The sequence below is a fragment of the Erinaceus europaeus genome, chromosome 10 (assembly GCF_950295315.1).
Source record: "Erinaceus europaeus chromosome 10, mEriEur2.1, whole genome shotgun sequence".
Classification (NCBI taxonomy): Eukaryota; Metazoa; Chordata; class Mammalia; order Eulipotyphla; family Erinaceidae; genus Erinaceus; species Erinaceus europaeus.
Window position 1 is genome coordinate 122,607,942 of NC_080171.1, and position 24,831 is coordinate 122,632,772.

Below are 24,831 nucleotides of genomic sequence, written 5' to 3' on the forward strand. Positions count from 1 at the left end.
AAGCATAAGGACCATAATTTGTACTACTTTTTTTCTCAAATAGAACACTCCATACTAGGTTTTCAGACAAATTTGACATTTCCACAATCACATTTATTTTAGCAGATAAATTATTTTCTATGGCATTTATTCTCAACTGCTAAGTGGATTTTTAGCTCAGTTAATTCCTCCCTAGAAATACTTTCTGTCATTCACAATTTAAAAACGCTTATCGTTTAGGTTGCAAAGAGCACAATTTTACATTAATTTCAAGAAATTATTTGTACAGGTCTCTACAGACTAATACGTAAGTTTGTATAAATACAGGTTTTTGTGTTTTTGAATAAAATATGTAGGATTTTCACTTTGGATAGAAAAGGATCACTTTAGTGGACTTGGAAACAGAAATGCCCATGTCAAATCCATGATGATGTGAATACACAGTTATGAATATTTAATTCTTAAAATTGCAGTATAATTAGACACTGAGTATGTGAGAGAATGAGAAGTATGCTAGCGTTCCTTCCCGCTGTGACCTTATGTCCCCCTGCCATTCCTCTGTACAAAGAGCTGTACCGTTTCATTGAATACTGGTATTTCAAATTTTGCAAAGTAATTTTAACTCATCTTCCTTATAGACAATGGAGTGGGCAGCAATAGCATTATTCTTATTTTAATCTGGAAATTCTTTGAGATGACCTGGAATCAGTGAGAAATGTTGCACTGCAGAATAACACGTGCGGGTATAAGAAACAGCCTAGTCTTTTGTTCACAGACATGTTGAATTCAACTACCTGGATGCCATGAGCCCCAATGCCTTATCCAGTCCTCACATTCTGCACACACAGCACTGAACTGTTCTTTCTGTCAGCACGTTAGCGACTAATTTTCCCAGTGGCCTTCTCAGGGGTTGAGGCTGTCCTACAAACGACCTCTATCCCTGGTTGCCATACAGAGAAGCCATCCTTTCTTCTCAGATGTGTTCCTTCTCCCACATCCTGCAAATGTCATTTCTCTACCTCATGCTAAACATTCTGAGGACACTGACAACACGCTACCTGTCTCTTTCACAACATCTCCAGTCATCAAGCTCTATTCACTTCTTGTACATCATTTCTAAGTTTTTTTATTAGTGATTTAATAATGATTACCAAGGTTGTAAGATCACATGGGTATAATTCCACAAAGTTCCCACCATCAGAGTTCCCTGTCCCATGTCCTCCATTGGAAGCTTCCCTTTTTTAAAAAAAAAAAAAAAATTTCTTTATTTATAAAATGAAAACATTGACAAAGCCATAGGATAAGAGGGGTAAAACTCCACACAGTTCCCACCACCAGATCTCCATATCCCATCCCCTCCCCTGACAGCTTTCCTATTCTTTATCCCTCTGGGAGCATGGACCCAGGGTCATTGTGGGATGCAGAAGGTGGAAGGTCTGGCTTCTGAAATTGCTTCTGAAATTGAACATGGGCATTGACAGGTGGATCCATACTCCCAGCCTGCCTCTCTCTTTCCCTAGTGGGGCAGATCCCTGGGGAGGCAGGGCTCCAGCACACATTGGTGGGGTCATCTGTCCAGGGAAGTCTGGTTGGCATCATGCTAGCATCTGGAACCTGGTCTGAAAAGAGAGTTAACATACAAAGCCAAACAAATTGTTGAACAATCATGAACCTAAAGGCTGGAATAGTGCAGATGAAGAGTTGGGGGAGGGGGTCTCCATTTTGTAGACAGCTAGTAGGCATATTTCAGTTATATCCCAAAGGGCCTGTGGCTATACTAGTTGGGTTTTTTTCTTTCTTTTTTCCCTGAGCCTGAAATCTGATATGCAGGTGGATCCAAGTTATTGTCTGGGGAGATGATGCCATGTCTGGAAAAGGAACAGAAAGCTGGGGAAAGAGTAGCTCCCTAATATGGGAAAGGGATATAAATACTGTTGACTGTAAACCCCATTGATTTGATGTGATCTGGGGCCCATATTCAGCTTAGAAACCTATTTGACCTCTGCATCCCTGTAGATCTGAGCTCACATTCTGTGGTCATAAGTAGGAACATTCCAAGCTGCCCCAATATCAGGACCCATCTTCCTCAGGTGTAGCATAGAGTATGTTGTCCAGCCTCCCTTCAGAGGATGGAACATTCTCTACCATTGTTGATCCAAGTTGAGGGCAGGGTCCTATGGGGGCCCACAAAGAGGTCTGTTTTGTTGTTCCTGATAGAAATGACCCATAACAGTGGAGAGAGGGATTTATTTGAGGTCTAGGCCCATCTTGTCTGTTTGGGAATCTCAGGACTCCCTGACTAGAGCCCCAGCTGATGGGCCTGATAGTGACTAAAGAATCATTCTTTATCCCTCTGGGAGTATGGACCAAAATTCTTTATAGGCAGCAGAAGGTGGGAGTTCTGGCTTCTGTCATTGCTTCTCTGCTGGACACGGGTGTTGGCAGGTGGATCCACACTCCCAGCCTGTCTCTGTCTTTCCCTAGTGGGGCAGGGCTCTGGGGAGGTGGGGCTCCAGGACACATGGGTGAGGGCGTCTGTCCACAGAAATCAGGATGGACTCTTAGCTCCTAGTAGCATTGGCAAATTGGTGGCTGAAAGGCAGTAAGCTATAAAGCAAGGCAAGTAATTTAATAACAGGAACCCAAAGGTAAGAATAGAGCAGATGAGACTAGGGGTTTTCCTGTAGGAAAGAGCTAGGAAGTCTTTGCAGCTTCCTCTATCCATTTCTATTTATCTTTTCTCTTTTTTTCTTCTTTCTCTCTTTTTTTTTTTTTGCCTCCAGGTATATCACTGGGGCTTGGTGCCTGCACTATGAATCTACTGCTCCTGGAGGCCATTATTACTATTACTATTATTATTATTATTATTACTTCAGGTTTATCACTGCGACTTGGTGCCTGCACTGGAAATCCACTGCTCCTGGAGGCCATTATTACTATTACTATTATTATTATTATTATTACTTCAGGTTTATCACTGCGACTTGGTGCCTGCACTGGAAATCCACTGCTCCTGGAGGCCATTATTGCTATTATTATTATTATTATTATTATTACCTCCAGGTTTATCACTGGGGCGTGGTGCCTGCACTATGAATCCACTGCTCCTGGAGGCCATTATTACTATTATTATTATTATTATTACCTCCAGGTTTATCACTGAGACTTGGTGCCTGCACTATGAATCCACTGCTCCTGGAGGCCATTATTACTATTATTACTATTATTATTATTACCTCCAGGTTTATCACTGAGACTTGGTGCCTGCACTGGGAATCCACTGCTTCTGGAGGCCATTATTACTATTATTATTATTACTTCCAGGTTTATCACTGCGACTTGGTGCCTGCACTGGGAATCCACTGCTCCTGCAAGCCATTATTGCTATTATTATTATTATTATTATTATTACTTCCAGGTTTATCACTGAGACTTGGTGCCTGCACTATGAATCCACTGCTCCTGGAGGCCATTACTACTATTATTATTATTATTATTACCTCCAGGTTTATCACTGAGACTTGGTGCCTGCACTATGAATCCACTGCTCCTGGAGGCCATTACTACTATTATTATTATTATTACCTCCAGGTTTATCACTGCGACTTGGTGCCTGCACTATGAATCCACTGCTCCTGGAGGCCATTACTACTATTATTATTATTATTACCTCCAGGTTTATCACTGCGACTTGGTGCCCGCACTGGGAATCCACTGCTCCTTTTTTTGCCCTTGTTGTTTGTCTTTGCTGTTGTTATTATTGTTGTTGTTGCCATTGTTGCTGTCATCATTGTTGGATAGGACACAGAGACATGGAGAGAGGAGGGGAAGACAGAGGGAGAAAGACAGACACCTGCCGAAGCGACTCCCCTGCAGGTGGGTAGCCGAGGGCTTGAACCAGGGTCCCTACACCAGTCCCGCACTTTACGCAGTGTGTGCTTAACCTCTTGTGCTACCGCCCCCCCCCCCATCTTTTCTTCTAATAGAAACAATGAGACGCTTGCAGCACTTCTTGACTTGAAATTTCTCCCCTACAGGTGGAAGTGGGGGCTTGAACCCAGATCCTCCGGTGCAGTCATGTGTGTACACACTGTATTGGCTGCAGCACCACCCAGCCTCTTCCTTCCTTTTTATCAACTACGTTTCTTCTCCTTTTGGGTCCAGAAATTCTATAACTTTTGTGTTTTATGTGTTAAGGATAGGAAAGGTAACAAAACACTTTTTTAAAATGCTTATTTGAAGTTGGGGTGATTGTGCTTAAGAAAATGAATTTTAATTGAAACCCCAAACAATAGTGGCAAAATCAGAAGTGGGTACATTCAAGGTTTTAAAAGTTAATTTCCATGACCAGCTTGTGGACTCTCTGCATGCACCTGTCAGTGACTTGTCCCTATAGCATAGTTTTTCCGTGTTAGATAGTCTTGTTTATGTTTTTAAAAATATTTTGTTAGTGGGGGCCGGATGGTAGTGCAGCGGGTTAAGCACATGTGGCGCAAAGCGCAAAGACCAGCGTAGGGACCCCGCTTCAAGCCCCCCTCCCCCGGCTCCCCACCTGCAGGGGAGTCGCTTCACAGGCGGTGAAGCAGGACTGCAGGTGTCTGTCTTTCTTTCCCCCTTTCTGTCTTCCCCTCCTCTCTCCCATTTCTCTCTATCCTATCCAACAATAACAACAACAATGATTACTACAACAATAAAACAACAAGGGCAACAAAAGGGAATAAATAAATAAATATTAAAAAATAGTAATGTTTTCTTATAATTCCTTATATCATGTTTTTTTTGTCTTCACATCATTTCTAGTACTGGAAGCAATAGGGTTTTATAAAAACTTAGGTCCATTTTAGGTATGTTCTTTTAGTATTTTTTAAAATTTATTTATAAAATAAAAAATATTGACAAGACCATAGGATAAGAGGGGTGCAATCATGTAACTCCAAAAGTTTGATTTCATTGTTTAGAGTGATCAGCATTTTTTTGTTTGTTTCTTTGTTTTTTAGCCTCCAGGGTTATTGCTGGAGCTCAGTGCCTGCACTATGAATCCACTGCTTCTGTTTTTTTCCCTTTTGTTGCCCTTGTGGTTTATTGTTGTTGTTTTTGTTGTTATTGCTGTCGTCGTTGTTGGATAGGACAGAGAGAAATGGAGAGAGGAGGGGAAGACAGAGAGGGGGAGAGAAAGACAGACACCTGCAGACCTTCTTCACCGCCTGTGAAGCGACACCCCCCCCCCCCCGCAGGTGGAGAGCTGGAGTCTCGAACCGGGATCCTTACATTAGTCCTTGAGCTTTGCGCCACTTGCATTTAATCCACTGCGCCACTGCCCGGCCCCCAGTGACCTGCATTTTACCATGTTTTTATATGTTTCTGAAATGTCTTATTTTACATAATACTAATTTCTTTGTATGAACTTTTTTCAGAATTATATTTTGGGAATATTTATTCCTCACGGATATGATTTGAGGAATTTTAGGAACTTAGATATTTGAGTAATTCAATACATAGTTTGTTGTTCAGGAGTTGAGTACTGTGTCCATCCTTTGGGGGTCTGATAGGATCAGTATGTGGCTGTATGGCTCCTCTATTCATTGTCCATTCTTTCCAAGATCCTTCCATTATTTTCTTTCTGTTCAAAAATCCCTTGATTCAGTCTTTCAGATTAGCTTTGCTAGGGGGAGAGTCTTTTCATCTTCTTCTGTATAAGATTTTATCTCATCTTAATCCCTAAAGGATAGACTAGCTGAAAATAAGGAGATTGTATTCCACATTTCCTCCTCCTCCCTCTCCCAGTCCCTTTGGCTCCCCTCCTGCCATTTCCATAGAAGTTTGATTCACAGTTGCCGAAATCTGCAGGGAACCTACTTCTAAAGTTCCACTGATAGATGGTAGGGTATAGAAGTAATGGGATATAGACTGCATGGAGGGCTTCTCTGCAATCGCAGAAAGTGATACTGTGTCTTGTGGCAAAATGGATGAAACTGATGGCGAATTTGCTCAGTGAAGTCATTAGGAAGTGAAAGACAGCTGTTAGATGGTGTCACTCATGTGTGGTGTGGAATATAGGTACTTGAAACGGCTATTTGCCAAGATAAAAAAAAAAAAAGAGGTCGACATGCCTCTAAGACTTTGAGAGAGCCTTGGTGGGTGCGAGGTGGAACTGCATGGCTATTATTATGGTCTTGTTGATGACTAATACAAATTTCAGAAGTACATTTCTTGTTTTCCGACAGAAACGCCTGTTTCTTTATCTCCGACAGCCATTTTTCTTTTTGTATTCAGTCATTTAACTATAGTGTGTCTTAGTGGACATTTCCTTGAATTTTTCCTGTGTGGGGTTATCTTCTGAAATCTACTCGTGTGCATTTTATCTGACTTTGAAACTACTCACCGACCGCTTCTTTGCTTCTTCTTTATGGGCTGTGAACCGGCAGAAGAAACCGACCATTCCAGGTAGTGGTTTTTTGTTGTTGTTGTTGGTTTGTTTTGTTTTTCTTTCTTCATTTTTCTCTTTCTTTCTTCCTTCCTTCCTTCCTTCCTTCCTTCCTTCCTTTCTTTGTTTTTTCTAGAAATAGAACTTGAGGAGGAAGGAGATAGGGAGGGAGAGAGAATGACAGACACCTGAAGCCCTGCTTCATTACTCCTGAAGCTTCCACAGGGCACGTGGGGACATGGGGCTTGAACCTGGGTCCTTGCTTACTCTAGTGCATGAGTTCCACCAGGAGGACTACCATCCAGCCCCTTCAGTCTCTTTTTTTAAAATTTTTTTGTCTGTTTAACCCGTTTTCTTTATTATTATCTCTAGGGCTTTTTTTTTAAGTATTTGTTTACTCATTTCGGATAGAATCAGAGAGATATTGGGGGGAGGGAGAGAGGGAGAGAGACGCCTGAAAGCCCTGCTTCATTGCTTGTGAAGCTTTCCCTCTGCAGTTGTGAACCAGTCTTTTTAATTTAATCTTCTCATTATCTTTATTTATTTATTTATGGGGTAGGGACAGCCAGAAATTGAGAGGGAAGATAAAGAGAGTGATAAAAAATGGAGAGAAACAGACGCCTGCAGCCCTGCTTCACCACTTGCAAAGCTTTCTCCCTGCAGGTGAGGTTGGGGGCTGGAACGCAGGTCCTTGCATGTTGTAACACGTGTGCTTAGCCAGGTGTGCCCCCACCCGGCCCCTGATCCAGAGTCCTGAACCCGGGACCTTGAGCGTTTGTTACATGTGTGCGGAACCAAGTGCCCCACTACCCAGCCCACCTCTTCACTTTTTAACGTCAGTGTGTTTGCTGTTTCTCTTTACTGAGATATTTAAAAGTATTTTAGCTGATTGTTGAAACAGTTACGCAGTAGCCTTTTAATCCCCAGGGAAATGATTTAACTGTCTGAGTCACTGCGTTGTTGGCATCCGTTGCCAATACTTTTTCACTCAGATAGACATTTTCTGCATATTGAATGTGATCTATGGTTTCTATTGCATCCTGGGATATTGTCCGTCTAGCACTGTAAGGTGGGAGCTCTTGGGGTCTGTTTGGATCTTTTCTTGTGGTTGATTGCCCCAGTATTCAAGCTTATTGTGTAGACTCTAGCTTTTCTGGACCATTGTTCCAGGAGAAGTTTGTTTGCCAGTGCTGTTTGCTGGTTGCTTTTTTTTTTTTAAAGGAAACACTGACGAAACCACAGGATAAGAGGGGTACAACTCCACACAATTCCCACCACCAGAACTCCGTACCCCATCCCCTCCCCTGACAGCTTTCCTATTCTCTATCCCTCTGGGAGTATGGACCCAGGGTCATTGTGGTTTGCAGAAGGTGGAAGGTCTGGCTTCTGTAATTGCTTCACCACTGAACATGGGCCTTGACATGTGGATCCATACTCCCAGCCTGTCTCTCTCTTTCCCTAGTGGGGCAGGGCTCTGGGGAAGCGGAGCTCCAGGACACATTGCTGGGGTCATCTGTCCAGGGAAGTCTGTTTGGCATCATGGTAGCATCTGGAACCTGGTGGCTGAAAGAAGAGTTAACATATAAATCCAAACAAATTTTTGATTAATGAACCTGGAATAGTGCAGATGAAGAGTTGGCGTGGGGGGGGGGGGTCCTCCATTTTGTAGATAGCTAGTAGGCATATTTTTGTTATTTTCCAAAGGGCCTGTGGATATACTAGTGTTGTTCATTACGCCAGGTCTGCTGCATTGCTTGATGCTGTGGTCTATTTACCTAATCAGTGTTTTGCCTGAGACCCGCCCTGCCTGCAGGGTACTGGTTTATCCCACTGGTTAGATGGAAGCTTTCTATGTTCTGTTCCTACTCTTTTTTTTTTTTTTCTTGCTCCACCCCTCTCCTAGTCATTTCCTCTCCCCTTGCCACTTCCCGTGAAGAGATACATAAAAGACGATGTATCTGACTAATAAACGAGGGCACACTGTTCCCACTCAGCCATGAGTTCCTGGTCGTCTCTCTCCTGCCCGCAAAGCTGGCTCGGCATCTGGCACCCGAACAGGGACTGGCATGCTAGGTTTTTTTGTTTTTTGTTTTTCTGTTTGTTTGTTTTCCCTGAGCCTGAAATCTGATATGCAGGTGGACCCAAGTTATTGTTTGGGGGGATGATGTCATGGCTGGAAAAAGGACCAGAAACCTGGGTCAGTGAAGAGAGTAGCTCCCTAATATGGGAAAGGTGTATAAATATTGTTGACTGTAAATCCCATCAATTTGATGTGATCTGGGGCCCATATTCAGCTTAGGAGCCTATGTGACCTCTGCCTCCCTGTAGATCTGAGCTCACATTCTGTGGTCATGAGTAGGAACGTTCCTGACATTGGGGCAACTTGGTTGTTACTTTTGTCCCCTAGGTTGCTTGGTGCTGTCGGGGTATTTCACTGCTCTCCTGCTGGTTACTGCCTGAGGGTGCTGGCCTCTAAGGGCCAAGCCTTCCTGAGAAGAACATTTGAGGTTGACAGGAACAAAGAGATTTCTTGGATTGGATGTCTTGTCGGTCGTTAGACTTAGTAATAAGAAGAGACTTTTTTTTCTTGCCTACTCAGTGTCTCACAGGATTAAGTGCACACATCACCATAAGCGTGGATCCAGGTTCAAAGGCTCTGTGCCCCACCTGCAGCAGAAAATTTCTTAAGTGATGAAGCAAAGTTGCTGTCTCTCTCTCTGTCTCCTCTGTCTCCTCTCTCTGTCTCCTCTCTCTGTCTCTGTCTCCTCTCTCTGTCTCTTTTCTCTCTCCTCTCTCTCTCTGTCTCCTCTCTGTGTCTCCTATCTCTATCTCTGTCTCTTCTCTCTCTGTCTCCTCTCTGTCTCCTCTGTCTGTCTCCTCTCTCTCTCTTCTCTCTCTGTCTCCTCTCTCTGTCTCCTCTCTCTGTCTCCTCTCTCTCTCTCTCTCTTCTCTCTCTGTCTCCTCTCCCTCTGTCTCCTCTCTCTTTCTCTCTCTGTCTCCTCTCTCTGTCTCCTCTCCCTCTGTCTCCTCTCTCTATCTCCTCTCTCTCTGTCTCCTCTCTCTCTGTGTCTCCTATCTCTATCTCTGTCTCCTCTCTTTCTGTCTGTCTCCTCTCTCTGTCTGTCTCCTCTCTCTCTGTGTGTCTCCTCTCTCTGTCTCCTCTCTCTTTCTCTCTCTGTCTCCTCTCTCTATCTCCTCTCTCTCTATCTCCTCTCTCTCTCTGTCTCCTCTCTCTGTCTACTCTCTCTGTCTACTCTCTCTGTCTCCCCTCTCTCTGTCTATCTCCTCTTTCTCTGTCTCCTCTCTCTTTCTCTCTCTGTCTCCTCTCTCTATCTCCTCTCTCTCTCTATCTCCTCTCTGTCTCCTCTCTCTATCTCCTCTCTCTCTGTCTCCTCTCTGTCTTCTCTCTCTCTCTGTGTCTCCTCTCTCTGTCTCCTCTCTCTGTCTCCTCTCTCTCTGTCTCCTCTATCTCCTCTCTATCTCCTCTCTCTGTCTCCTCTCTCTCTGTCTCCTCTCTCTGTCTCCCCTCTCTCTGTGTCTATCTCCTCTCTCTCTGTCTCCTCTTTCTTTCTCTCTCTGTCTCCTCTCTCTATCTCCTCTCTCTCTCTGTCTCCTCTCTCTCTTTCTCTCTCTGTCTCCTCTCTCTATCTCCTCTCTCTCTGTCTATCTCCTCTCTCTCTGTCTCCTCTCTCTCTTTCTCTCTCTGTCTCCTCTATCTCCTCTCTCTGTGTCTTTTCTCTCTGTCTTCTCTCTCTCTCTATCTCCTCTCTGTCTTCTCTCTCTCTGTCTCCTCTCTCTCTGTCTCCTCTCTCTCTGTCTGTCTCCTCTCTCTGTCTCCTCTCTCTCTCTGTCTCCTCTCTCTCTGTGTCTCCTCTCTGTCTCCCCTCTCTCTGTGTCTCCTGTCTCTCTGTCTCCTCTCTCTGTCTCCTCTCTCTATCTCCTCTCTCTGTCTACCCTCTCTCTCTGTCTGTCTCCTCTCTCTCTGTCTCCTCTCTCTTTCTCTCTCTGTCTCCTCTCTCTCTCTGTCTCCTCTCTCTGTCTTCTCTCTCTGTGTGTGTCTCCTCTCTCTGTCGCCTCTCTCTCTTTCTCTCTCTGTCTCCTCTCTCTCTATCTCCTCTCTCTCTGTGTCTTCTCTCTCTGTGTCTTCTCTCTCTCTGTCTCCTCTCTCTATCTCCTCTCTCTCTGTCTCCTCTCTCTCTGTCTCCTCTCTCTGTGTTTGTCTCCTCTTTCTCTGTCTCTTCTCTCTGTCTTCTCTCTCTCTGTCTCCTCTCTCTATCTCCTCTCTCTCTGTCTTCTCTCTCTCTCTGTCTTCTCTCACTCTGTCTCCTCTCTCTCTGTCTCCTCTCTCTGTGTTTGTCTCCTCTTTCTCTGTCTCCTCTCTCTGTCTTCTCTCTCTCTGTCTCCTCTCTCTATCTCCTCTCTCTCTGTCTTCTCTCTCTCTCTCTCTCTTCTCTCACTCTGTCTCCTCTCTCTCTGTCTCCTCTCTCTGTGTTTGTCTCCTCTTTCTCTCTCCCTCTCTTCTCCTCTTCCTCTCTCCTCCTCTCCCTCCCTCTCTCTCTCTCCTTCTCCCCCCCTGATCTCCCTCTCTCTCTCTCCTCTGCCCATCGCTACCAAATTAAAAGGAACCGAAATGGTCAGTGGGAGCAATGCATTCACTGTGCAGACACCAAGCCTCAGTGATACCACTGAGAGCAATTTAAAAAAAAAAGTCGTACCTGAGTAAAAAGATACAAAAAATAAATAAAAGAGGGGGAATGAACAGAGCAGTGTGAGGACACAGCAATATGTCTTGCTGCATCTTCTAGAGAAGGGGCCACACACTTCCCATATGCAGTGGGAAGTCCAGGGCACCGCTCCCTGCACACTGTTTCTTGCCTCTGGCACAGACCATCTCGCCTACCGACCTCACAAAATGAGCACCATCACTTCTGTACTAGCAGACGTTCTGTCAGTGTGGCGTTGGTAATAGAAATAATCTCGCCGCTACTGAATCTGCAGTGTGATGTGAACCAGAAAGAAGCTGTGGGAATGGAGTTTCATCAGCCCCATTTCACGCCTCTCTGACGTCTAAGGCTTCCTCTCATGTGGTGTATTTGCCAGTCCAAACGTGTCACTCACCATGAGATATGCTGCTCGGTCTGAGGAGCAAATAAAGGGGTTCAACTACAGTGAAGCATCATCTAGATTCTTCTCCAGCAGTTTCTGTTCAGGCCATTTGATGAATATAAATTTCTGATTTTTTTATTATCTTTATTTATTGGATAGAGACAGCCAGAAATTGAGAGGAGGAGGGAAGCTAGAGAGGGAGAGACAGAGAGACACCCACAGCCCTGCTTCACCACTCGCAAAGCTTTCCCCCTGCAGGTGGAGACCGGGGGCTTGATCCTGGGTCCTTGCGCACTGTAACATGTGTGCTCAACCAGGTGCACCACTACCCGGCCCATAAATTTCTGATTGTATCTGCTTCAGTGTAGTAGATAATTAATTGGTGATAAGTAAATATAGTCTGTTGAAATGTTGAGCACTTGTGCTAGCTTATGTAGAGAGAGAGATAGCTTTAATTTTTTCTTTTATTTTATTCAATAGGACAGAGAAATTGAGAGGGATGAGGGAGAGAGAGAGAGAGACAGACAGACACCTGTAGTTCTGCCTCACTGTTTCATGAAGCGTCCCCCCTACAGCTGGGGAGCGGGAGCTCAAGCTGGGGGACAGGGGTCATTGTGGGGTCCTTACACACAGTACACATGTGCTGAACTGGGTCAACCTGAGGTAGCTGTAATTTTGTAACAAACTGTATTTTTCTTACTCATCATGTTTTTATTCTGGATTTCAGTTTTGCTATCTTTTGTAATCCCTCAGAGTCCAAGTCTTGAGAGGGTGTGATAGGAGCCACACCTTCCCGACGCGCTTGTTAAGTGAGAGAATCACCCTGAAAGCCTTTAGCATCTTGGAGGACACTGAAGCATAAGTTTACAGACTGCCAAGAACATAACTCGATCACATTGTCTTTATATTTTCGGCTCCTGTAGATAAGGGTGCGTTGTTGTTCTTGCTGCTGAATGTGGTCATTAAAGAGCAAGTCTGACACAGGCGTGAAAGCACAGTGCTGTCTGCTTCCCATTGTCAAACAGCTGGAGGGTGGCTGTTTTGTCCAGACTAAGAGGAAATGAAGCCAGCCATTGTGCCCGAGAGCCCAGTCTTTCCGCGTCCTGCGTCCTTGTCATTATTGCAAGAGGATGATGTGGACTATTGGGGAGAGGCAGATATGCATTTTATCGCTGTTTCTCTACCACTAGACAATACATACAGAAATCTAAAAGACGTTCAATAGATGAGTTTCGGAAATCTTAATTGGGATGTTGAGATTCCAGATTTCTGACCTACTTATTGTTAGAATTCTCAGTGGTGCTAGAGGGTCATTTTAAATTGCCCCAGAGTAGAAGATAGATTTAAATACTATGAAATAAGCTATAGTAGCTACTAAGAAATGCAGAGAGAGACACCTGCAGTACTGCTCCACTGTTTATGAAGCCCCCTATTTGAACAGGTGCAGCCTCGGGACTTGAACTCAGCTCCTCAAGCATGGTGACATATGTGGGCTGCAGACTAAGCCACCACCTGGTTGCACAAGCCAATGCTCCTAAATAATTTTTATAATGCTTATATTCAAAGTAACTAAGTTCAGATAACACATTATCTTTTTATTATCGTTATTTATTTAGTGGTGCTATTTGTCATAACAAGGTCAGGTTGGAAAGTTCCAAGAGGGTTGAAATTTATCTTTTTTTTTTTGTGGAATTATCTATAGACATTGAACAGAACAGTGTCTGCTATACATACTGGCAAACTCCCAGTATTTATGGCATGCACACACAAAATTCTTAAGGCTGCCTTTGGAATAAAGAGCTCAGATGTAGTATTGGAAAAATCAAAAGTAATTTATTTTTCCTACGGCACTGCTTGGCTCTGACTGACGGCAGTGTTAGGGTTTGAACCTGGGTCTCTGGAACTTCAGGCATGAAAGACCTTTGCATAAGCATTCACTAAGCTCTCTCCCTGTGCTGCTTCCTCAATTTCTATGTTATTTCATGCATGTCACCTCTGTGCCTGTTGAATATATGAACTGAAGAAACTCAAAGTGATGAATGATCAACTCCAGTCCAAATTTAAGGTGCAAATAATTCAGTGCTTTATGCTGAGCAGCAGGGTCGTGACTGGCTGGAAACACACTTCAAGTCCTTGGCCATGGGTCCAGTGTTGCCAACATGCATAGCCAGGCTTGAATTATGACTGTGGTCTTTGACTACAGAAATTCTGGCTCTAACAATCAAAGTGATCACCAACATGATTAAAGTAAAAACAGCCTTTCAGTATTTTGACATGGAAAACTGATTTTTTTTAACAATAAGGAATGCTAAATCAGACACCAAAGAGTGAAATGTGGCTTAACAATAAAAAGAACTACATTCAATTCTTAGTCCAGAATCTCGTGAGATGTCAGCCACGTAATTAAATCTCAGGTACCTCAATTTTGGCATCTGTAAATGGCAGAGTGATGAGAGCTAAGTGAATTGAACTGACATATTTCTAGTTCCTGGGGCACAGTATGCTTTGAAAGTCTCGTAGCTAAGCTGATGAAAAGGAATTCAATGGGGCCAGGTGGGGGCACACCTGGTTAAGCTCACACTTCACAGTGCTCAAGGATCTGGGTTCAAGCCCCCGGTCCCCACCTGCAAGGGGAAAGCTTTACACTGAGTGGTGAGGCAGAGCTGCAGGTGTCTCTCAGTCTCTTTCCTTCTCTGTATCCTCTCCCCTCTCAATTTCTCTCTATCCAATAGTAAAGATAAATTTAAGGGGGCTGGGTGGTAGCACAGCAGGCTAAGCGCACATGGCGTGAAGCACATGGACCAGTGTAAAGATCCTGGTTCGAGCCTGTGGCTCCCCACCTGTGGGGGGGGGGGGGTCGCTTCATAAGAGATGAAGCAGGTCTGCAGGTGTCTGTCTTTCTCTCCCTCTCTCTTGTCTTGTCTTCTCTTGATTTCTCTCTATCCTATCCAACAAGAGCAATAACAATAATAATAACAACAAGGGCAACAAAAATGAAAAAAGAAATAAAAAGGCCCTCCAGGAGCAGTGGATTTGTAGTGCAGGCACAGAGCCCCAGCAATAACCCTAGAGGCAATAATAATAATAATAATAATAATAAGGAATTCAATAGCTGGGTCCAAATTATTTCATAAATTAATTCTGTCTATCTGGCTGGAAGCCATCACTGGAAGGCACAGTAACGGGGTTCTTGCCTGAGTTGGTGTTGTGGAATTCCCATGAACCCACAGCAATCATCTAATCAGTTTCTTGTTTTATTTTTAATAATTTATTTTTGTTTTGACTTATTTTAGTTAGAGATAAAGAGAAATTGAGAGAGTAAAAGGAGCAAGAGAGGGTGAGGGAAAGAGAGACACCTGCAGCCCTGCTTAACTGTCTGTGAAGTTGAAGCTTTCCCCCCAGGCGGGGAGCCTGGGCGTGAAGTGGCTTCTTGCAGGTGGTAGAGTGTGTGATCTGCAAGGTGTGCAGTGGCGACCTTCCCTCTGCCTCTAACCTATGCTTTTCTGACCCCCTTGAACTCGGTCTACTTTTCCCACAGCTTATGTATCTTTCAGCTTCTACAATACTTTATATTTTCTTAACATTTATTCCTCTTCATTAAAATAACTTTTCACTAACTTATGTTCCTAGCATCGTGGTTAACATGAGAAAGATGCTAAATAAATCTTCTCGTTGACTGTAAGACTGACCGACTGAATGAATGCTTTCATTCATTCCTAAAGAATTTATTTATTCATGAGAGAGAGAGAGAGAGAACTAGACATCATTCTGGTACATGTGCTGCCAGGGATTGAATTCGGGACCTCACGGTTGAAAATCCAATGCTTATCTGCTGCACTATCTCTTGGGCCACTCACTCATTCCTTAAACTAATCTGACTAAGGTAGGTGTGCTTACCTACATTTTTTTCTTTACAAATCAAAACTGAACATCATAGGGGCTAGATGACTCATTCCACAGTCAGAAATTTCATCAGAGGCAGAGCTGAGATGAAAGTCGACCTCTGGCCTGACCCTTTAGTGATTTATCACATAGCTCCTCTTTGCAAATGGAAACATTCCATAAAAAAAAATACCTTTATAGCCTTATATTCCTCTACAGCTTCTCTCCCCTTGGGTTTAAACTCTCAGCCAGAAACGTTAAATGAATGTCCTCAAATCCTGAATGGTTCAAGAATAGCTCACATGAAAGGGATGATATAAAGTATGTTAGGACTGTGGCTGAAGAAACTTGTGGAGACGAACCAGCTTGAGTTAATTTAACGCCAAAACGTAGCAAGAAAATGGACTATTCAGGAGGCTGTGTTTGTTGGAAAGATATCTGGGCACATGGAAGTTACAGGAAAAATAAGGAAGTGAGAACAGGGAGCAGATGAGTCGAGAGAGTTCTTGCCTCTCTTTTTATTTATTTACTTTTATTTTGTTTTTATTTTGTTTGTTAGTTTTTATTTATTTATTTATTTTGCCTCTAGGGTTGTTTCTCTGGCTTCGTACTGGTACTGTGAATCCACGGTTCCTGGTGGCCATTTTTTGGACATGTTTTTGGATAGGACGGAGATAAACTGAGAGAGGAAGAAGAGATAGAAAGGGAAAAAGACAGAGATACAACGGCAGACCTGCTTCACCACTTATGAAGCGACCCTCCTATAGGTGGGGGCCAGGGGGCATCGAATAGGAATCATTGTGGGTTCTTATGCTTAGTACTGTGTACTTAACCCAGTGTGCCACTGCCCAGCCCTCCTTGCCTCTCTTCTAATTATTATTTATTTTGTTTGTTTGTTTTTAATCTATCTTTATTGGACAGAAACAGCCGGAAGTCGAGAGGGTAGGGGGAAACAGAAAGAGAGACACCTGCAACCCTGCTTCTACCACTCGCTTTCCTGTTTGGGTGGGTACTAGGGGCTCAAACACGGGTCCTTGAACACTGGGACATGTGTGTTGAACCAGGTGTGCCACAACCCAAGCCCTTACTTTTCTTTCTTTGTGATTTGACTACTACCCTACCTTTGCCCGTGAATATTTTTATTGAATAGTTTTTTCATGGCATGATTTAATTAATATTTTTCAAAAGCTCCCCAGACAATTGTAATGATCAGCTGTAGTTGGGAGCCTTAGACTTGGTGGCACTTAAAATACCTTTGCATGGTTACTAAGAACCTAGAAAACATTCCAGTTCATTAAATTGGTTTTGTTATGTATCTAGATGTCATTTTCAGAAGTTGTATTTTTCATTGTTTCTATAGAAAATTAAAAGCAGGGAGTTGGCGGTAGTGCAGTGGGTTAAGCGCACGTGGCATAAGGACTGGTATAAGGATCAGGGTTCGAGCCCCCGGCTCCCCACCTGCAGGGGCATCCCTTCACAGGTGGTGAAGCAGGTCTGCAGGTGTCTGTCTTTCTCTCCCCCTCTCTGTCTTCCCCTCCTCTCTCCATTTCTCTCTGTCCTATCTAACAACAACGACATCAACTACAACAATAATAACTAAAACAACAAGGGCAACAAAAGGGAAAAATAAATACAAATAAATATAAACAAAAAGAAAATTAAGAGTAGTGTTGGACACAAAATAAATTCTCAAAAAGTATCAATTTTCAGCCTATTTTAAAAGTTTAGTGGATTTTTTTGTTTGTTTTTGCCTCCAGGTTATTGTTGGGGCTCGGTGCCTGCACTATGAATCCACTGCTCCTGGAGACCACTTCCACCTCCTTTTTTTTTTAATTAGATAAGACAGAGGGGAAGATAGAGAGGGAGAGAAAGACAGACACCTGCAGCCCTCCTTGCACAAGTCCTTGCCCCCAGTAGCACGGTGTGCACATGCCCTGGTGTGACCGCCCGCCCGGCCCCATACGTCCAGTTTGCAGCTACTACTCCTCTCTTGACGGCTTTGCAGTAGTGTTCTACTCCTCCTATGTGGAGAAAACATTATTTTCAGCAGAGATTTTCTATTTCATTGGCATATCAAGGTTTTTTTTTAATATTATAGTTCTATATAAGCTAGGATTCATCATTCTATAATAATTTAACCTACACGTTTCTGATGATGGAAATTGCTTTGCCCTTTTGCAACATGGCTAAATATCTGTGTAAAAATAATGTCCAGCATGCAGCGTGTCAGGGCTGTCTGTCTACCCTTGTTTCTCGCATAGCCTGCCGACACATTACCTGTCAGCTTCACAGTTTTGAAACATTGTTTGAACAATAAGCAAGCTTTTTTTTTTTTAATGTCTAGTGTTCTTTGTAGAAACAAATACAGTTTCTGGGTTTCTAAAGGGAATTAACTTTGTATTGTCAGCTGAATAAAGATGAGGGGACTGCATCACCTCTCTTGACATTTAATTCCTTCTGGTAAAATGCTTCCTTCAGGGGCTGGGCAGCGGTGCACCTGGGTGAGTGCAGGCGTTGCAGTGAGATGGATCTGGTTTCTAACTCTCACTCAGCCCTACCTGCAGAGGGGAAGCTTCAGGAACAGCAGAAACAGCCCTGCAGACGCCGCTTTTTCTCTCTGCCTGTCTGTCTTCCTTTCCCCTCTCAATTTTCCTCTGTCCTATCAAATAAATGAAATTTAAATAATAACTCAAGAGCTATAGCCCTTATAATTAGTAGGTAGTTTATTTTCATTGCAGTATTCTTGAATCTGAATATCACTTCATCTTTGCTTCATACTTAGATAACTATTTCTCTCATTTGCTTCTGACACTGTCCACGTGCATGTGTGTGTGTGAGAGAGAAACAGGGAGAGGGAGAGGGAGAGGGAGAGAAAGGTGGGAGGACAGGCTGAGAGAGACAGTCAGGAGCAGAGCCCCACTCAACTCTGGCATACACAGTGTTTTGGTTTGATCCTTGGAGACCCTGCATGGAAGTCCTGAGCTCTGCCTCTGGTTCCCTCTCCTGTCACTTCTGACAGTATTGAAATACATTTCATAGTATCGCCAAGTTGTACCAAAAAGAAAACCAACTCTGTTCCTATCTACACTTTTTCAACACACTGATCTTTCCCCATATGGTACGAGTCCTTCTTCCTGTGTGATCTTTCAGAAATTAGACTCACAGCATAGAACAAGGGGTGTGATCTGCATAGGTACGTCACCTATGAATCTGAGTCCAGTGACCAGTATCATGTTATCACCTCATGAGGGAGCATCAGTTCTAATTAGGGTAACGGTTGAGCTTAGCCGTCTGCAGGTTCGTAGCAGTGTGCTTGGCAAGATTAAGCTATGACTGATGTCTGACTGCAATGGAGAAAGAACTGCCCTGTGAAAAAGCCACTGGTGTTTAACTCCAGCAACTTGGTTGTAAAGATAGAATAAATACTTCACAGAGAGTAAATAAAATGTCTGTGTATAATGTTATCTTACAAAGTAATATGACTAATGCTTCAATTTTACTCCTTTTATAAAGAGGGCATATAAGTAATGGTAGAAAAGTAAATTGTAGAATATCAGAAATACTTCTTTTTTTTTTTTTTTGCCTCCAGGGTTATTGCTGGGCTTGGTGCCTCCACCATGAATCCACCGCTCCTGGAGGCCATTTTCCCCCTTTTTGTTGCCCTTGTTGTTGTAGCCTCATTGTGGTTATTATCATTGCATTGTTGATGTTGTTCATTGTTGGATAGGACAGAGAGAAATGGAGAGAGGAGGGGAAGACAAAGGGGGAGAGAAAGACAGACACCTGCAGACCTGCTTCACCGCCTGTGAAGCGACTCCCCTGCAGGTGGGGAGCCGGGGGCTTGAACCGCTATCCTTACACCGGTTCCTACACCTTGTGCCACATGCGCTTTGCCCACTGCACCACTGCCCGACCCCCCAGAAATACTTCTTACTATCACATTATTCTTATTTTTTATGGTTGTCCTTTCCTGCAGTGCATAAAATAGTGTGATGTCAGGCAGGAACATTACCGCATAAACTGCATATGACACTCTCTTCTCACATCACCAAATTTAATGGGTGTTGAAGTCATTACTACGAAGTCTTCTTACATATCTTCTGGTGTTGAGCTGATTATTGCATCTAACCATTGCATTTTGTTATCTTTCAGGATAAGAGAACATCTCCTACCAAGAGAAATACCAGACTTGAAAAACTACAAAGGTTGAATCTTCTCCAGCCTGCAAAGCAAGAAAAATGACAGATTGATCCCCAAAGGTAAAGCCGTCTCGTCTCTGTTCCTTTTCTGTAATAAGTGGCCCTTAGGCAGGCATTGCAAAGCAGTCTCTCTTATCTGGCATCTTTGAATGTAAATATTTCTGACTTAATTCCAGGCACATTAGTACTTGGCTGAGTAAAAGGCCTGTGTTTTTAATTCCCTAACCGCTCGCTCAGAGTAGGTTGACTTTATATGTTTAATCTTTGCTCTTGTGCTTAGAATGACAGACCTGGTAACACGTATCTTTGTGGAAGTAGGTAACATGTTGTTACCATTTTAAATGTGAGAATATTAGACAAATCTGAAGTTGTCGGCCAGGCATATTTAACATGATCTTATATGTGCTACAGGTAGCGATGAAAAGCCTGGAAGCCATACTACATTCACTACCACTTTCTTGTCTTCATGTAGTTGGGAGAAGTCTGAAAAAGAATAGTTGAGCAATCATGGACCCAAAGCTTGGAATAGTGGAGAGGACGTGTTAGGGGGGTACTCACTGCAAACTCTAGTGTACTTCTGCTTTCAGGTATATATTTTGCACTAGTTTATGGATACGTGTGAACATATGCTCTCTCTCACAGAAACTGGTGTATATCTAGGTTTTGGGACTTTGTTAGGAAGTGATTCACCTGGGATGGAATTAGAGAATGTTATGAAAGGAAAGGTCTCACTCGAGTAATGAAGCTGAAGGGTTGTCATTCCACACCTGAAGTCTCTGGACACAGTCTGAGCTGAAGCATGTTCAGGTGGCAATCGTGTTGATTAGGTTGTGATCGGCAGATGAGATATTATTTGCTATGGATTGGGAGAGGCATGCGGGAAAGTGGGCCCTATCCTGAGGTTCCAGGACTGGGGGAAGTAGGGGCTCTATAGTGGAGATGTGAGGTTCCTGCTGTCTTAGGGTTCAAAAAGACAATGGATAGTTAATGTTATCATCACATTATTTGGTAATTGGGTTAACTTTGAAAAGTCCTTTTGTTAGGGTTTGCTGTACAGTACCCAGTATCTTGTATGTAGCTGTGCCACTGGTTGCCTCTCCTCACTCACTTTTCAACAATGAATTGCTAGAAGAGCGTGGTTATTCAGGTAAATCAGACTTTTATTGAAAACAAGATATGTTAGGGAAAAAGAGAAAGAGAGAGAGAGAGAGAAAAGGAGACAGAAAAGAGGATTTACACACTTCTTGATGGTCACATGGTAGTCCTTGGAAAGAGCCACAGTGCCCACAGTTTCTGGGTTTTGAGATTTAAAAAAAAAATTTATTTATGTATTTATTTATTTATTTATTTATTTTCCCTTTTGTTGCCCTTGTTTTTTATTGTTGTAGTTATTATTGTTGTTGTTATTGATGTCATCGTTGTTGGATAGGACAGAGAGAAATGGAGAGAGGAGGGAAGACAGAGAGGGGTAGAGAAAGATAAATACCTGCAGACCTGCTTCACAGCCTGTGAAGCCACGCCCCTGCAGGTGGGGAGCCGGGGGCTCGAACCTTGAACCTTGATCCTTAAGCTGGTCCTTGTGCTTTGCGCCATGTGGTTTAACCCTAACCCGCTGCGCTAGGCAATCCCATCCCTGAGTGGCACCTCCTCCCCCGCACTCCCCACCCACCTGTAGCCACTCCCACTTGTGGGTGGTGCCCTTTGGTAGCTCCGCCCTCAACTCTGTGGTTTCCACAAGGAGTCCTAGAGGGGATGGGAATCAAGGGTCACTTGTCAGCATGCCCTTTATGGGGTCTATTAGTACAGCGTCTCTTTTGATAAAATAGGCTTTTATTGCCATAACAATTTTGATGTTTTCTATGTATTTTTATGCTCTGCTGGGTTATAGCTTTTGTAAATTCATGTCATTTGCTTTTTTATTTTATTTTTTTGGAAGAAGAAAAAAAGGAAGAGAGGAAAGGAGGAATTATACATTTGACTCTGTACAATAAGAATTAAAAACCTTCATTGTGAAATACTAGGGTAAAAGCACCTTCCTTCATATGGGAATCTTACATATCATTCTCAAAATACAAAGCATTTGACTGGCTGAATGATATATGTTTAGAAAGGGAGTGTCTGGGTATCAGTAACCTTGTGCTTTTTAATAGGCAGAGTCATTTTCACAAAAGATTTTTTTTTTTTTTTTGCTATTTGATTGAGTCTAACTGGGGGATATGTCATTTATATCAAGACAAATTGTACATTTTACTTTATAAAAGAACCACTGGTTGTGTGAAACCAGGAAATCACATCTATTTAATAAATTCTTTTGCAAATGTCTTCACCTTGATGTTAAATTTTGCAGCTGCAGTGCAATTTGAATGTTTATTCACATTTAGGACAATTGTGCTTCCTAGATTTTTGCCTTTTTGCATCGAGATGTGCTCTTAGATCAGCACTGCACATTTTCTCTGTGTCTCTTATCTGCGTACACCATACCATGATTGAGTTGGTAAATTTAGCCTACTTTTTTTTTTTGTCTAAAATGGCTTATCCTGCTGACTGTTTTCTGCCTACTCTCTGATTTATTACAGAAATTGCTCTTAATGCCTTCACTTAGAGCTCAGTGTAAAAATATTCTGTTTTTAAACCAAGTTCTCCCATATTATTTTTCTGGTACATAGTGGCTTCAGTTTTAAAATCCACTCTTGAAAATGTCATTTACTGGCATGAGTAATACCAATAGATGAGAACATGAATCTTGAAAATCTTTTAAAATTATATTTAATGGTTAACTTTAATAATAATAAAAAAAAATCGAGGAACTGGGCCATGGCACAACCAATAAAGTGCACAAGGACCCAGGTTCAAACCCCTGGTCCCCACCTGCAGGCCGGAAGCTTCAGAACAGCGAAGCAGCTGTACCTTTGCCTCTATCTCTCTCCTCTTCCTTGCCTCTTCTTCTCTCTGCCTCTGTCTAGTAAATAAATATTTTAAAATGACATGCTGTGTTATTATATGCTCTGCCTATCTTGAAGCTTCAAAACAATCCTCGTTCAAGGGAGTCGGACGGTAGCACAGAGGGTTAAGCGCAGGTGGCGCAAAGCGCAGGGACCGGCCTAAGGATCCCGGTTCGAGCCCCCGGCTCCCCACCTGCAGGGGAGTCGCTTCCCAGGCGGTGAAGCAGGTCTGCAGGTGTCTGTCTTTCTCCCTCTCTGTCTTCCCCTCCTCTCTCCATTTCTCTCTGTCCTATCCAACAATGACATCAATAACAACAACAATAACTACAACAATAAAAAAACAAGAGTAACAAAAGGGAAAATAAATAAATATTTTTAAAAATTAAAAAAACAATCCTTGTTCAAATATATATTTATCAGTTAGCTTTTGTGTAAACACAAGGGAAAGAGCAATGAGTGTGGGACTCATTTTAATTCCTTGTCTTGCAATTTGGGGATGCAGATCGCAGTAGAGGCTACTTGAAATTAGGTATGCATTTGTGAGCGAGTTAGTCGATGAAGGTGGCATTTACAACAATAAAGTTAAAAAACAGTTTGGGAGGAACCAGGAGGTGGTGCATCTGGTTGAGTGCACACATTACAGTGTGCAAGGATCCAGATTTGAGCCCCCGGTCCCCACCTGCAGTGGGGAAGCTTCATGAGTGGTTAGGCAGGCCTGCAGGTGTCTCTCTGTCTCTCTCCCTTTCTGTTCACCTTTCCTTTGATTTCTGGCTGTCTCTATCCAATAAATAAATAAAGATAATTAAGAAAATAATTTGGGAGATAGACAAGTTTGAGTCTAAAATCTATTTTACTTCTTATGAGTTTGATAATTTTTCAAAGCATTAAATGTAGCTTCATATGTCATCTATAAAATGTGTGCATTATTGTTTTTGTATTGTTTTAAAGATGAAAAGCTATTTTTCTTCTTGCTGTGCAAGGGTTTTTTAAATTATTATCTTTATTTATTTATTGGATAGAGACAGCCAGAAATCGAGAGGGAAGGGGGTGATATGGGAGGGAGAGAGAGAGGGAGAGAGAGGGAGAGAGAGAGAGAGAGAGGGAGAGAGAGAGAGAGAACTGCAGCCCTGCTTCTCTACTAACAAAGCTTTCCCACTGCAGGTGGGGACCAGAGGCTTGAACCCAGGACCTCGAGCACTATAATGTGTGTGCTTAACCAAGTGTACCACCGCCTGGTCCACTAAAAGCTATTTAAAAAAATATATTGTTTATATGCTGAACACACATAATTCTTTTTACTTAATTTATATAGAAAATATTGACAAAACCATAGGATGAGGGGTAAAATTCCACACAGTTCCCACCACCAGAACTCCATATCCCATCCCCTCCCCTGACAGCTTTCTTATTCTCTATCTCTCTGGGAGTATGGACCCAGGGTCATTGTGGGATGCAGAAGGTGGAAGGTCTGGCTTCTGTAATCGCTTCCCCACTGAACATGGATGTTGACAGGTGGATCCATACTCCCAGCCTGTCTCTCTCTTTCCCTAGTGGGGCAGGGATCTGCGGAGGTGGGGCTTCAGGGCACATTGCTGATGCTGTCTGCCTTGAGGAGTCTGGTTGGCATCATGCTAGCATCTTCAACTTGGTAGCTGAGTAGCATTAAGATATAAGGAAGAACAAATTGTTTAATAATTTGGAACCTAAAGGCAAGAATATAGCAGATGAGATTTGGGGTCTCCACTTTGGAAAAAGCTAGTAGGTCTATTTTAAGTTTATTCCAAGGGGCCAATGACTTTACTAATTTTTACTTGAGCTTGACAGCTAACATGTAGATGGGCCAAAGGTATTAGCTGGGAAGATGGTGTGAGGGTTGGAAATAGGAATAGAAAGCTGGATCAGGGCCAAGAGTAGCTCCCAAATCTGGGAAAAGCATATAAATATTGTTAACTGTAAACCCCATCGATTTGATCTGGGGCCCATGTCCAGCACAGGAGCCTGTGTGACCTCTGCATCCCTGCAGGTCTGAGCTCACATTCTGTGGTCACAGCTAGGAGCGTTCTAGGCAGCACCCACTGCCTGATCCATCTTCCTCAAGTGGTAGATCTTAGCCCAATCTCCCTTCGGAGAATGGCATAGTCCCTACCACTGTTGATGCACATTGAGGGCAAGGTCCTATAGGGGTCCATTATGTTGTTCCTGATGGAGATGAGCAGTGGCAGTGGAGAGAGGGATCTGCTAGAGGCCTAGGCCCATCATGTCTGGAACACAAGTAGTTCTAAAGACATAGAACAAGTCT

The 24,831-nt window shown here is 43.1% G+C and overlaps 1 protein-coding gene across 2 annotated transcripts in view; it reads left to right on the plus strand.

Moving 5' to 3' along the window:
* Positions 1–24,831, plus strand: part of DLGAP1 (DLG associated protein 1) — an 825,909-nt gene that overhangs the window by 255,262 nt on the left and 545,816 nt on the right. For both annotated transcript variants that reach the window (XM_060200748.1, XM_060200749.1), the window contains exon 3: positions 19,544–19,650. The gene's annotated coding sequence lies outside the window, so the exon portion shown is untranslated. The remainder of the gene's footprint in view (positions 1–19,543; positions 19,651–24,831) is intronic.